Source organism: Ambystoma mexicanum, chromosome 9, assembly GCF_040938575.1.
Source record: "Ambystoma mexicanum isolate Mex_15411 chromosome 9, UKY_AmexF1_1, whole genome shotgun sequence".
Lineage (NCBI taxonomy): Eukaryota > Metazoa > Chordata > Amphibia > Caudata > Ambystomatidae > Ambystoma > Ambystoma mexicanum.
In genome coordinates, this window is record NC_090931.1 from 528,650,603 (window position 1) to 528,666,368 (window position 15,766).

At 45.6% G+C, this 15,766-nt stretch overlaps 1 protein-coding gene across 4 annotated transcripts in view; it reads left to right on the plus strand.

Moving 5' to 3' along the window:
- BCAS3 (BCAS3 microtubule associated cell migration factor) overlaps window positions 1–15,766 on the plus strand; it is a 3,943,855-nt gene that overhangs the window by 3,446,368 nt on the left and 481,721 nt on the right. The window lies entirely within an intron of this gene.

A 15,766-nucleotide genomic window follows, 5' to 3' on the forward strand; every position in this document is an offset into this window, starting at 1 on the left:
GTATTTATAAATACATTACTTACAACATAAACCATGCTATTCATGACGTTTAATAAACATGAGGCAAATATATCATTCTGCAACAACTGATAGCTTCTTATATGTTGTCACCTACAACAGTAGTCCTATATTTGTTCTGTTTTCCGTTATCGTGAACTTGATCTGTTGGCTGTGTGCTAGAGCGCCATACAGGCACGTTTTATGCACGAAAGAGAGAAAATTAACAATTGATTGATGTCACAAAGCTGAGTGGGGTCAATATATGCAGACACTAGTGTAGGTTTGTTATATGGATAAAGTAGGTTTTCTCCTGGTCATCTTGCTTCAGTGAATAAAATGATTGTTTTAACACAGTAGTTAGTGCGATATAATTTTCGCTTTTATTGGTGATGGTATCGAATAGTTTCTCGTAGTACATTGATAAGTGTCATATACACTTGATGGCATTGGTGCGCCTGGGTGGTCAGCCGACACGTGTTTCGACCCTGGGGGTCTTTATCAAGGCTGAACAATATTTAAAAAATTCATGTGTTTTGTGACATAGGTTATTAAGGTACATGAAAAGTGGTGTTGAAGTGAAGTGAATTGATTGTGACACGTAGTTTTACAGTTAAATGGTACATGCAAACAATGTTATGAGATTTGCATTCAAGAGGGGGAAGAAGGAGGAGAAAGAAAAGGTAGGTTAGCAAGGAGAACGTTGGGGGTGGCAGTCCATGATTAAGGAATTTTGTAGTAAGGATAATGGTCTCTTACCTAAAGTCAATGTTCCTGAGCCCCCTGTGTGGTCCTGATTCCGTTATGATGGCTGTCTTATAGGCAGGCGTGGTCCTGTTGGGCCCTGAAAAGCAATTGGATTAATATTAGGGGCCAGGTTGCCTGTGGGGTGAGTGGGCTTTGGCCTGGGTGGGCCATCGGATTCCGGAGCCCAGGTCCGAAATTCAAGTATCAAGGTTAGATTTTTGGGAGATCCCAGGTTCAGTGGTGTGAAGTAGTGAGTGAGTGGTGATCGAGGGGGTAGTGGGGCTTACCTCGGTGAGCTTGTGCTTGTCCGGTCCTTGGCGGCTCCTGTCTGTTGTCATTGTGCCGCCTCTTAAGTAAACGTATGCGTGTAAGTGCCGAGTCACGTAGTGTGACTGCGGCACATGCGCGGGGGACCAGTGTTCCTGCATGCGCGTGTGCGTATGCCATGGGGTAATGGCGCGAGAGGGCGCATGCGCTGTGGTAGTTTTGGATCCTGTGAGTGTACTGTTCATGTGTTCTCTTATCTGGATGCGTGCTTCCCGGATGGTGCTTCCTATGTATATCTTGTTACACACACAGATTAATGCATAAATCACAAATTTGCTTCTATAATTAATAATAATAATAATAATAATAATAATAATAATTAGGCTTTTATATAGCGCTACAAACCCTCAGGTATCTGAGTGCTGCTTATTATTACCCACGGTGTGTGGTGCTCATTTATCGACCTCGGAAGGATGAAAGGCTGAGTTTGGCACCGCCGGGATTCGAACCTGCGTTAACAGGCTCTGCACGGGTGTCAAAGCGGGCGCTCTACTCGCTGTGCCACTTGACCGGCACAGCGGTCAATAATATTAATATTATATATATTATAATAATATTATTATTATTATTATTATTATTATTATTATTATTATTATTATTATAACCTATCAAATGAAGAACAATCCGTACTCAAGAACCTACGAGAAGAGACAAACATCGTAATCAAGGAGGCGGATAAAAGTGGCAATATTGTAATAATGGATAAAACGGACTACCTCAAAATGGCCCAAAACCACCTTGAAATACCAGGCAACTACGAAAAACTGGACAGGAAACCACAGGCAAGGATCCTCAAAGAACACCAGGAACTCCTTAAAAATTACCAAACAGAAGGACTCATAACAGATGAGGAATACGAATACCTCAGAACAGATCACCCGGTCATGCCAACCCTCTATTTCCTGCCCAAAATCTATAAAACTTTTGACACCATTCCAGAAGGCAGACCAATTATGAGTGCAATAGGAGGAATCACTGAGACAATAGCGAGATACATCAACAATATGATACAACCGTTAGTCACAAAGATACCGACCTACCTCAGGGACACCATGCACACCTTGGAAACACTCTCCAAAATCAAATGGGAACCTAACTTCATAATGGCCACCTTGGATGTAAAGGCCCTGTATACATCGATCAATCATGAACTAGCCATAACAAGCATAGGATGCCTCCTCAAGCATGAGTCAGCATCACACCTTGACCAAGTGGAAATGACCAAATCCTTCCTCAAATTCTCACTGACCAATAATATATTCATTTTCAATGGAGAATATTATAAGCAAACCAAGGGGATCGCGATGGGAGCTAGCTATGCTCCAGCTCTAGCTAATTGCTTCATGCACTCGTATGAACAGGAACATGCAATGAGAGAAGAAAAGTTCACCACCCACATCGTCAACTGGGCACGTTTTATAGATGACATCATCCTGATTTGGAAAGGACCAAAGAAGAATTGAACCAATACATGGAATACCTGAATGTAAACGGCTATGGCATTGAGCTAACCGGTCATACCAGCACTGACCAAATTGACTTTCTGGATCTTAGCATCGCAATTGAAGACAACATAATAACAACCAAGACCTTTCACAAACCAACAGAGGTAAACTTGACCCTCCATGCACAAAGCTGCCACAGAAAAAGTGTTATCCAGAATATCCCTAAAGGAGAATACATTCGTGCTAGAAGGAACTGCAACACTGATAAGTCCTTCACAGACGAATGCGATTTACTGGACCAAAAATTCGAATAGAGAGGCTACTCCACCAAAAACCTCACGAAAGAAGGGATCAAGCCATGCTCATTGAAAGAGAAACCTTACTCTCGCCCAAACCCAAAAAGAAAGATACAAACCCGACGATACGATTTGTAACCAGATACAACAAGGACAGTCATGCCCTTCAAACAATTCTAACTAAACATTGGGAGCTACTCCTCATGGATGAACACATCAAACCTCAATTGGAAGCATACCCCAGTATGTCATTTAGTAGAGCACCAACACTTAGGAACTTACTGAGCCCGTCTTTTCTCTCTGAGAAAAACGTCTCTGCGCAGGACTGGCTCAGCAGGCAAACGCCAATTGGCTTCACTAAATGTGGAACCTGCTCAATGTGTAAATACGCCACCCAAACCAAATGTGCTAAATTCACAGGCTGTCCAACATTCAAAATCATGGAGCACCTCAATTGTAGAAGCAAATTTGTGATTTATGCATTAATATGTGTGTGTAACAAGATATACATAGGAAGCACCATCCGGGAAGCACGCATCCTGATAAGAGAACACATGAACCGTATACACTCACCGGATCCAAAACTACTGCTGGCCAACCATTGGCAGAAGAATCACCAAATGGATGACAAGAGCCAGATAAGATTCATTGGACTGAAAACTGTACGGCTGGGAACCAGAGGGGGAGACAGAATCAAAAGACTTAGACAAGAGGAAGAAAGATTGATCTGCCATTTTAGATGTGCTAAAAATGGACTCAATAAGGATCATGATTTCAATGTCTTTCTGTAAACTTTTACAATTTAATTCTTACTTCCTCCCTGTTTATCTACCATACCAACCACAACCGCTCTGGGCCAACCATCATCCCAGACCCAACTTAGGACTGTAATGGCCTCAATCGGCCTTGACCAATCCAAACACCTCCATTGATCGCCAATTCACGTTAACATCCATGACCAGGACACACCAGCAGGACTGACTAGCAGACTGACAACAGACGTCTCCGACAGCCGCCGCCCCATTCCCACACCCTAGGACATAGCCCTCTTCCAGGTCGCGATCCCCTGGTTCACACCGCCCCTGCCCACCCACATGGGCCACTGTCTCAACCGAGACACTACCCCCTTGCGCAGGCACAAGGCACACCTTGGCTCTGCCGGCGCATGCACCACAGCACATGCGCCCTCTCGCACCATTACCCCACGGCATGCGCACACGCGTATACAGGGACACTGGTCCCCCGCGCATGCGCCACAGTCACACTACATGACTCGTCACTTATACGCATACGTTTACTTAAGAGGCGGCACAATGACAACAGACAGGAGCCGCCAAGGACCGAACAGGCACAAGCTCACCGAGGTAAGACCCAATACCCCCTCTATCACCACTCACTCACTACTTCACACCACTGAACCTGGGATCTCCCAAAAATCTAACCTTGATACTTGAATTTTGGACCTGGGCTCCGTAATCCGATGGCCCACCCAGGCCGAAGCCCACTCACCCCACAGGCAACCTGGCCCCCTAACATTAATCCAATTGCTTTTCAGGGCCCAATAGGAGCAACGCCTGCCTATAAGACAGCCATCATAACGGAACCAGGACCCCACAGAGGGCTCAGGAACATTGACATTAGGTAAGAGGGTATTATCCTCACTACAAAATTCCTTAATCATGGACTGCCACCCCCAACGTTCTCCTTGCTAACTTACCTTTTCTTTCTCCTCCTTCTTCCCCCTCTTGAATGCAAATCTCATAACATTGTTTGCATGTACCAATTAACGGTAAAGCTACGTGTCACAATCAATTCGCTTCACTTAAAGACCACTTTTCATGTACCTTAATAACCTATGTCACCAAATGTCACAAAACACATGAATTTTTTTAATATTGTTCAGCCTTGATAAAGACCCCCAGGGTCGAAACACTTGTCGGCTGACCACACAGGCGCACAAATGCCATCAAGTGTATATGACACTTATCAATGTACTACAAGAAACTATTCGATACCATCACCAATAAAAGCGAAAATTATATCGCACTAACTACTGTGTTAAAACAATCATTTTATTCACTGATGCAAGATAACCAGGAGAAAACCTACTTTATCCACTTAACAAATTGGGGATCTGGCTAAACCCCAACAAGCTTCTGTGATCTTGTGACACCAGAACACTCATTAGACTCAGACGAGGGCGGAGTTAAGCGCAGGCTGGTTCCACATCTAGAGCCAACCCAGATCCTAGGTTTGTTATATGTCTCTTTATTCGGGAGGTCGGTGTGTGTATATCTACTTCTCCAGGATGGGGTCTTGCATGGCTTCACATTTCATCTTCCCTGTCCTTATGCTGGGAATCCTTGGTAAAAAGAAAGCCGTTTTGCTTTGAACTGAAAACTGCTTGTCTCCTTTATGGCCTATCAGTGTCCTTTGGAACATACTGCCCACAGCCAATTACACTCGTTGTCCTAAGCTCGACCCCAGGTGGCCATCTTCAGATTTGACCACATAATGTTGGGAGTCCTCATGCTTTGCTCCTCGAAATTTGTGTATTTGTTTCTGTTTTTTGACTATTTTTGATGTTTTTCTTCAACAAAAATCACATGGTGACTTCTGGCATCAGGGACCCTTTGTCGGCGAAGATCGTCTTTTCATCATTGTATTTTCTCTCTGTGACTCCAACAGGCCCAGGTGTGGGCCTACATCTTCACTTTGATCATGTCCGATGTGTCAAAGAAAAGTCTCTCCAGAGCCTGTGAGTCCTGTGGCCTGAAGAACATTTTTGTTGAGGAGGTTAGTGGTATAATCGAGCAGGAGAAGACCTCTGATGTTGCCAGCGAGCGCAGTCATGCCTCATCCAGGAGCGGCAGGTCCCATGAGCATACTCCCTCTGGGAAGAAAAGGTCGAGGTCCTTTGAGGATGCTTCTTCTGGAGAGATCCAAAAGAAGGTGATAATCAATGGTCGTCATGGCTGTAGGACAAAGTTTGGGAAAGAGTCGGTCTCTTTCACCATCTCTGTCAACGGTTAGCCTACTGGTTGGTGGGTTCCCTCAGTCTGCGAGGAAGTCCATGGCCCCATCTAAGCACAAGTCATCCAAGAGCAAACCTTCTGGCCAACGACAAGCACCCCGTACGTCAGGACGACCACTTAGTCGACGGCCTCTTTGTCAACAACCAAGGCCATTGCACTGTCGATGACCGCTTCGTCCAGGAGTTCCTCGTCGACTACCTTGTTGAGGTCCCCATCGACGAAATCACGAAAACTGGCTCTTCCATCATCGACGAAATGTTCGGCAGCGTCTCAACCTTCATGACGACGACCACTTCAAGGGTCTCTTTGCCTCCAAGGCCTCTGTCGGTGGTCACTACCATGACCTCATCTTCGGCTGCACCTTTTTCTATTCTGCGAATTCCCATCGTGGCCTCCTTCCCACAGGATTTGTCCATATTGAGAGACTCACTTCCACCTACAGATTTCCTTCCCAGGCCCACCAAGTGGTCTGTTAGAGTTTCTGTGGGAACTGCAAGGAAGTATCTGCATATATACACCAGTTCTGCGGACAATCTTCCAGAAGACTTCCAGTCTCACCATGAGAGAGGGCAGTGATCTATATCTCAGGAAGGATCATCCTTCCATGAGCCATTCCAGCCGTTTGACCGTCCAAGGGTTTTCAGCCCAGCTCCTGCCCCAGCTGCACCATTTGCACCCAATTCTGCCTCGAAGGATCTGTAACTGGACATATCCTTGACCACCCTGCATACTTTAGTGGCTGAAATTAAACAGCGGCTGGCATCTGTACCCGTACCTGGTTCAGCCAGTAGTGTGAAAGTAGAAGGAATGAGAGGATCCAAATTGGGAGCCCTCCCGTCCCCTGCATACTATATAATGTTGTCAATAAAGACATTCAGTGAATTGCGTTCAATTTCACAGATACGGAATATTCAATTCTGGTAAATGATACTCTCAAATACGAAAAGGTAGAAACATTTAATTCAAAAGAACAAAAATAAATATAATTCAATGATTGCAGTTGACTGTAGGTCAATTGGCATAAAATGCAAAGGAAAACAAGGAAAAATATCCACAAATTAAACTGTGCTTGGCTGACGCGTTTCGAGGTAATTCCCTCTTCTTCTTGAGCCTAGTAGCACTGTGACACAGTTGAGGTAGTTAGCAGAAAAAAAGGGGGGGGAAGAGAAAAAGTAACTATTGTGGGTATATTTTCCATAATTATGTATAGCTAACATTACGAAACACATGTTAAGAGACATTGACCAGCAGTAGTGATTGGCTAGCAACAATACAAAGTATTGAGATGGTTATCATATGCCATACTGTTCATTCAGTAAGACGTTCATGGTAAGGACAAGCATCATGTGATTACAAGACACTGTTTCAATATAAGCGGACCCGGTGAGCACCAATTGGAGAGAACATTAGTTAGCTGGATGGTAATAGTGGCATTAACTTAGTGCGGTATCTATAGGAATGATCACTTGACAGGAAACAACCTGCTAATAAAGGTTAAAGGATTAGAAGTGTGAGGAAGTGAAATATATATATATGTGTTTAAAATAGTTCTAGGGAGGCAGTAACTCATCAGGCCGATAGTTGTATGGTACAAAATAGGTATAATAACTTGCATGTCTCAAGAGATGGATAGTAGTGTCGATCTCTTGTCGTGAGGCGGAACAATCCTTGCATCGAAGCGAATAAAATACCAATGTATTCAACTGTGTTAGGTAAACCTAACTATTTCTGTAAAGGTGAATAAAATAAAGAAAAAGATGCATTTCAACTGACGGCTATTAAGTGACTGATCAGTGTATACTTATCCATAATACTGCCACGACTGGGGTTATGGAAATCAAGGGTAAAAAGAAACTCACTCTTGCAACAGTCCCCACGGGCACTTGAATGCAGAGGAAGCGTAGCTGAGAATTTCATGAGCAACGTGATATGCAGCTTTTGTATTTTCTTGCGAGTCCGTAGTATTCTGCGTGCTCTAAAAAGAGGGGAGTGCAGGTATGAGCTATGTATTGAAGACAAAAACTGGTCGGGAAAAAGGTACATGTAAATGTACTTCAAATACCCGAGTAGTGTGCCCAGGCCAGCCAGTCGGTCCACCCAGGGCACCTAGGCGTTAGCTGTCATTGCCGCGTTGGGTGCCTGTCACCCGGGGGTCGGGGCTTGGGGGCTTGCCCCCAGTGGAAGAGGATTCATTTGCACAGACACTGGCACTGATACCACTGCGACTCACAGTGATGAGTTTGAGGATTATGTTCCTGCTGACGGGGAACTGCCAGATGTTGATGAGCCCGCCCAGGCTTCACCACCAGACAAAATTGGCTCCTTCGACTCCATCATCTCAAAGGCAGCCAAGCTCTTCATTTACACTGCAGGCTCCACCATTAAGGCCGCCAACGCCCTCGCCATCCTGTCTCGATAACAAAGGGAGCTTTGGTACAAGGTCGGGCCCGTCCTGGACTTTCTCCCTGATGACAAGAAGGCTAAAGCCGTACTCCTATTCCAGGAAGGAGAGGTGGCGTTGGATCATACCATTTTAGTGGCGCTCGATATAGCAGACTCAGGGTTCGACCAGATGAGGAATGGTGTGACCCTCCGGTGCCAGGGTTGCCTGAAGGCAACACATTTCCGGGCTTACCTGCAGACTGAGGTTGTGGACATGCGGTTTGACAGGCACAAACTGTTTGAGAAGGTAATGAATGAGACTCTCCAGACCATCAAGACGCACACAGCGATGGCACGCTCTTTGTGGACCCTGCAGCAAAGGAGGGTTGTCCTTTCATTCTCTGAGGGGAAGAGTCTCCAGGTTCTCTAAGGGGTTGACTGCTCCCTATCATCAGCTCTCCCGCTTCACCACCCAGGAAGCCTACTGGGGCCGCTCCTAGGTCTACAGCAGTGGAGGTCAACGTTGTCATCCACCATCCAGGACACAGACACCCAAGCAGGCCTCAACCGGCCGTGGACCTGCATCCCCACTTTCACACCCCAGTGGGAGGCTGGTTATCAAACTTTGCCAAGCAGTGAAGAAAGATCACCACAGACAAATGGGTGCTGGACATTCTACAGCAAGGGCACGCTTTAGAATTTCAAAACAGGTGCCCCCATATTCCGCCTGTTGTGCATCAAAAACTTCACATGGATGCGATTCTGGAGTCTACTCTAGATACTTTTTGGTCAAGAAGAAGTCAGGAGCGTGGCGACCGATCCTAGACTTACAACGCTTAAACAAGTACCTAAAGTCTTAAAAGTTCCAGATGGCCACATTGCAGCATGTGCTCGACTAGCTGGAGGAAGGGGATTTTCTGGCAACTCTCGACCTGGAGGATGCATACTTGCACATCCCCATTCATCGCAAGCACCGGAAGTTCCTACCTTTTGTGGTCCAGGGATGGTACTACCAATTCAAGGCCCTGCCCTTTGGCCTGAAATGAGCGCTGAGTGTATTCACAAAATGCTTGGCCTCGGTAGTGGCTCACCTATGCCGCAAGGGCATTCATGTCTACCCTTATCTGGACGACTGGCTCATTCAATCCCGCTCTCACGTGCTGGCGAGCCAGCACACAGCGGAGGCCCAAATGCCTTCTGACTTCGCCCAGATTCTCCATCAATTATACAAATCCTGCATGGAGTCAACATAGAACACTCTATTCCTGGGTGCCAAACTCAACACAGTCTCGTCTAGCGACCTCCTCGGAGGAGAGGGTGAAAGCCATCCTAGGGAAGGTTCAGGGGCTGTCGGCTGCGTCCATCGCAACATTCTGGTCTTTCAAATCCCTGTTGGTCATGCTGTCCTCATGGTCCCCTTTTGCAGGCTCCAGGTGAGACCCCTCCAGGAATTTCTAGATGCCATGTGGCAGCAGGAAACAGGCACATGTTTAGACAAGATTGCCCTCTTTATTTGTCTGCATTTGACTTGAGGTGCTTCTTTCCAGATGCCTCTGTACCAGGCAACAGTCACTACCAACGCCTCTGTGAAGGGTTGAGAGGCTCACATAGGATAGTCTCACGCCAGAGGCCTCTGGCTTCCAGAGGAGAAGGACTTGCACATAAACTTACTGGAGCACCGGGCGGTCTTCTGGGCCCTCAAGTCATTCCAACCTCAGCTACAGGGGAAGGCGGTGCATATCTTCACGGATAACACCACCACCATGTTTTACATCCGGAAACATGGCTGGTCGTGCTCTTTGTTCTCTCCCCGGAAGCCCCGTCCCTGTGGCACTGGGCCATTCTTCAGGACATGTTCCTCATCCCCTTTCACCTGGCAGGCACGGAGATCACCATTGCAGACTCGCTCAGCAGGAGCTGCAGTCCTGCCACGATTGGCAACTTCAAAAAGCGCAGGTGTCTCATCTCTTCAGACGGTGGGGTCCTCCCATTTTGACCTCTTCACAGTTGCCAACTCCAAGTGCCGGAAGTTTTCCAGCAAATATCCTCAGCTATGAAGTCTGGGGGATGCCTTCTCATTCCAGTGGGATGGGCTCTTCCTGTACGTCTCTCTTCCGATTCTGCTCCTGTTACGTGTGATCAACACACTCAGATGTTGCCTTTGCACGATGCTTCTCATCGCGCCTGCGTGGCGACTGCAGATGTGGTACCCAGATCTTCTCCATCTGTCAGTGGTTCCGGTCAGCCAGCTGCCTTCACTTCCCAATCTTCTCTCCCCAGAAAATGGAAAAATACTGCAACATGACCCTGTGTTATTGAGCCACACGCCTGGCTTCTGCAGCCCTAGAGTTTGGGCACTATTCCCTGCCGCTGGAGCGAACAAAGTTCTTGGTCAAGGCCAGAGCTAACTCTACTTTGTCTTGTTACAGACACAAATAAAAGTGCTTCACAGTGTGGTGCAGGACGCAGAGGATTACGCCTCTGCAGATAACAGCTCTGCAGCTCCTCCCATATCTGCTCTCACTGGTGAAGGCTGGGCTGGCTTCTGTCTCCATCAAGGTCCATCTGGCTGCCATATCCCGGTAGACACAGGGGCGCCAGGCAAGCTCTCCCTTTGGTTGCACAGACTCGTCAAGGAGTTCCTCAAAGTCCTCTTCAGGACTTTTTCGCCAACGAAGGCTCCTGTCCCGGCTTGGGAACTGAACGTGGTCTTGACTAAGTTAATCGAACCTCCATTTGAACCAATGCATCGTGCCCCTATGAAGTTTCTTTCGTGGAAGACTTTTCCTGGTGGCAATCACCTCGGCCAGACGGAGCAGGGAGATCCAGGCCCTCTCCTGCAAGCAGCTGTAGTTTGCCTTCCACACTACAAAGGCGGTGCTTTGGACTCATCCCACCTTCATGCCAAAGGTTCCTTTGGACTTTCATTTCAAAAAGCCTTTGGTCCTGCCATTCTTCTTTCTGAACCCTTCTACGCCCGCTGAAAGGGTGTTGCATTCGCTAGACATTGCTTGTGCCTTGAAGTTTGATGTGACGCGCACAAAAGATTTTAGGAAGACTTCCCAGCTTTTTGTCAATCTTGGACCTGTAGGACATGGGATGGTCCTGTCTAAGGCTTCCATATCCAGGTGACTCTCCGGCTGTATCATGCACTGTCATTGTCTGGCCAACAGACCTCCTCCAGGCGGCCAAGAGCCCACTCTATCAGAGCCATTGCAGCAACAATAGTGTTTCTCTCTGGGGTTCCGCTGCTCAACATCTGCAGGGCTGTTTGGAGGTCTACCCACACCTCCACACGATTTTAATGCATCGACAAGGATTCCAGTAGGAGTCCTGTGTCAGCCAAGCAGTGCTACGCAACCTTTTTGTTTGAGGTGAGTCTGTCCCAGGGGTAAGTGTATTGCTTCTGTGAGCCTTGCCACCTCCCGTGGTTGTGCATATGTACTGCTGTGTAATCATATTCATGAGCATGTGAATACATGCAAGACCCCATTTTGGAGAAGGTACAAGTTACTTACCTGTAATTCATGTTCTCCAGCAATGGGTCTTGCATGGATTCACAAGCACACCCTTCCTTCGTCCCCTCTCTGGCTCTTCTTGGTTCAAACTGCCACTTACGTGCTCTACCAAATCTGAAGATGGCCACCAGGGGTGGAGCTTAGGAGGCCGAGTGTCATACGCTGGGGGTAGTATGACACAAAGGACAGTGATAGGCTAGAGAGGAGATGAGCAGTTTTCAGTTTAAATTAAAACTGCTTTCTTTTTACCGAGGATTCCCAGCCTGACGACTGGGAATATTCATGGGCCTGTAAATCCATGTAACTTGTACATTACAGCTCATGTCTTGAATATTTTCCAAACTACCACCCTTACCTGGTCGCACCCTATTCTTCTTCCCTCCCAAACTCTGGAACATTCTAGGAAAGATTGAGTGGGATGAGATTTAACTTGCAGAAGGACCTGTGAATAAAATTCTATATAGCCATTCCAGTCTTTGACGTTTGGATTTTCTCACAAAGAAAACAAAGTAAAGATGCAGTGCAACTTTAGGATGTTTTCGTCAACATTGTTCTATAAGGCAAACAGTCTCTCCAACCGCCTGAGATCTTGCCTGCTAGTATCTCAGCCACTTACAATGTCGGTGAGACTAAAGCTGTTTAACTGACCCTCACACTTCTTTCCTGGTTCATGCTTCCTGGGGTTTCTCCTTAGCTTCTTAATCTTGGGTTCTACGTGTTCCCTCGAGACCGGTCCGGTTGGGTTTCATGGCCTAGTTGCTTTTGCACATGGAGTAGGTATCAGGAGACAAGAGTAATGCCTGTCTCCATGCCAGGACCCATATGTTCCAGCAATGACTGGGCCAATAAAGTTGGTTTACAGGCTAGGTGTGGTATTTCCGTAACTTTCTTTGTCTGGGCAACCTCCTACTGTTCCCCCCCTACCTCACCTTACTTTACCCCCTTTCTGTGCCGGGACACTTCTAGTCATAGGGAGGTCCTTTCTGATCCCCTACTCCTAGCACTTGGGGCGCCAATGGCATCTCTTGCCGCCTCCTCGACGATCTGCCTCAAGCTTGTTCCTTCTCCACTGCAATGGCCCAGTTTAGTGACATACCTGAGGTTCATCCCTCTTTTGACTAAACCTTACTTGGTTAGTCCATCTTTCCTCCTATCTTCCCTTTGTTCTTTCAGCTTCTCTGTCTCTATACCTCCCCCTTCTTTTGGATTCTCAACCTCGTCTGTTGTGAACTTTCTCTACTTTCATGTCTCTGTACAATGCCTGGTATTTTTCCACCGCCTTCTCATCCTTCACCTATTTAGATATTACTTCCTTCACACATACCACTACTTCCTCTGTTTTTTCTTCAGTCTCCTTGCCATCCTCTTTTGACCAGCCTCCTCTTCGTTCATCCAACTTCACCTCCACCTGTTCTCCTGTCCTACCATCTATAAGAGTACCTTAGGTTAGCCTTTGGTGACAAGCCCCTGCCACATGGTCCGGGTATGGTGTGTTGGATCCTCTCCATATCATCCTTGGGCCCTGCATCAGATAGTGGATGACAGCCTCAGGCACCATGGCTACCTCACCCTCCACCGTAAGAGCAAGACAGAGGACAGAGTGGGTAATTGGATGTATCGTCCTATTCTAGCAACAGCAGGGTCTGGAGACATGTTTAATAAAAGTCATTAGAAACCTCAACAGGGCATTACTGAACTACAATTCAACAGTACCTGTTGCACTTTTACAGTATCACATGTAAAAATGTTAGGCTATTAATTGGTAGGAATCCCTAATGATCAGGAATGATGTCCAGTAATGATTGCCTTGCATAATTATATTTCTAAATTCATTCAAGTGTGCATTTATCAAAAGTCCTTTTAAGAAAAAATTAACCAAATGTAATCTGCTCGAGTTCCTTTATGATGGCCAGGTTTGGTCATTTTTAGTCTGCTGTGTGAACACTGTTTTGACTGGTTAGCCTGTTGTTGCATTAGCACTTTAGCAACCTGTTCTTCATTGGGCTGCAGGTTTGGTGGTAAGCGATAGGCATTCCGATAGAATTAATCCCATGATTTTGTATAATTTAAACTGATTTCCTTACACGTTCTAACTCAGCTGTGTAACCAACAATATCCTATGCTTTTCTGACCGTATGAACTTGAGATGGAAGTTCCAAGAAAGTTTTTGGTGTAGGCTACTCAGAGTAAGCACCTTCTGAGACTTGATATCCCTCAGTGAAAGCAAGCCAAGATTTCTAACCAAGCACACGTTCATCTATTGGCTCAAACTGTCCAATTGGTTTTGATTTTCTTTGTCCATCATTCATTACACACTTTTTTCATGTGCTCAGACACATCTTATTTTGAGGTAAAGGAGAAGTATTTTCCAAAATGAGGAATGTAAGCAGATACATGTTGTCTCCAATCAAATTGTCAAACTGCTTATTCCAACCCAACTGCCACTGTAAATTGCCTATATATAATCTACAACTGCTCTTGTCACAAAGATCATTAGACACTACTCAGCAAGAAGGGCACCAGTGTGGCCAAGGTGCAACATTTTCTGAAGGGCCTAAAATGTGGGCACAATAATGGCACTATATATCCAGCACAATGTGTTTGGCCTGCCTGATTTCTCTCCCTGTTTGAGCTGTTGTGAGGTGAGAAGGAAATACTGTTGTAAGGGGATGTTTGTCAAACGTTTGTATAGTTTGTTGCATAAAGCAATTGTTATTGTGCACTCTTTGAATGCAATATGTTGTTTTCTATTTAAAAAGCCACAGAATTACATTTAACAGTTCTTCTGGGCAGCCTGGTGTAGTACAGCCATAGTCTGTGGCTTTTGTGCACCAATGCACAACTGGTCAAATAATGGCCCTTGCTCCTGCCAATTTACTGCTGAAGTGCCTTTAATGAGGCATTTCCAACATGCTCGATCTATGGATTTTAGGTATTCCCGAATGTGGCTGGCTGTTTGACCTTGAACTTCAAAAAATACAATGATTCCACAATGGACTTCATGTAACTTGCATTGACTCACAGTGCCGAAAAATGCTTTTTCTAAAGGTCCTGGCTATGTTTTGCACATGCCTGCTGGTTCTGAAAAAATGCATTGCTCTGCTTGCTGGAAGAATCCAGTGCTTGGTTAACTAGTTGTAGCTTAATCATTGAAGATCCTGTTCTGGAAGCCATGTTTTTTTGGCGGCCTGGGACTTATGGTATGAACTTCCTAAGCAGATTTACCTGGTTTCAATAGAATCCAGTTTGGAAGCCTTCTGGAGACCTGCTTTTTGAAAAGACGTTTTCCAACTAGTTGCAGCCCAACACTGTTAAGGGTTTGGTTGCTGGTTCTTGGGGGTTTGCTGATTCCTTGGGACTGAAATTGATGGTGTTTATTTTAATGATAGCGATGTAGTGCTTGAGGAGTGAGGAGGAATGTAGCATACTAAGGACCTTTGGCTCAGAAATATCTCTGGCAGGTTGTTCACTGATGTAAACAAAAAGGCAATAGTCTTCCACTGGTGCCTATTCAAACAATATTATATATATATATATATATATATACACGCATATCACAATTACATAATTACATTCTGCACATTTATATGTATAAAGACAAAAATCTTGTGTTATCACCGCTGAAGAATGTCTTAACATTTATTGGATAGGACAGAAACATGTTGGGTAAAAACAGAACTAGGATCAGATTTGTGAGAATCGAGACACATGGCTGAGGTATACTCCTGATCTTGAGGTTATTCTAGACAGCAGTGCCTACTATCAATGGAACGTTGGATGTTTAAGATTGTAGGATCTCCTTTTTTACATATGTGTTTTGGAAGTTTGGACACTTCTGAAAATGTGTAATCATACATATGAACAGAAATATTTTGTATGATAATAAAGTATTTTTTTGTATTGTGTATAATATTACTTGAATAGGCACCAGTGGAAGGCTATTGCCTTTTTGTTTACATTGTTTAACTACCCTGGTAGTAGGCATTGTTCTCACACCGTTCTCTATTTGGGCTAACCCG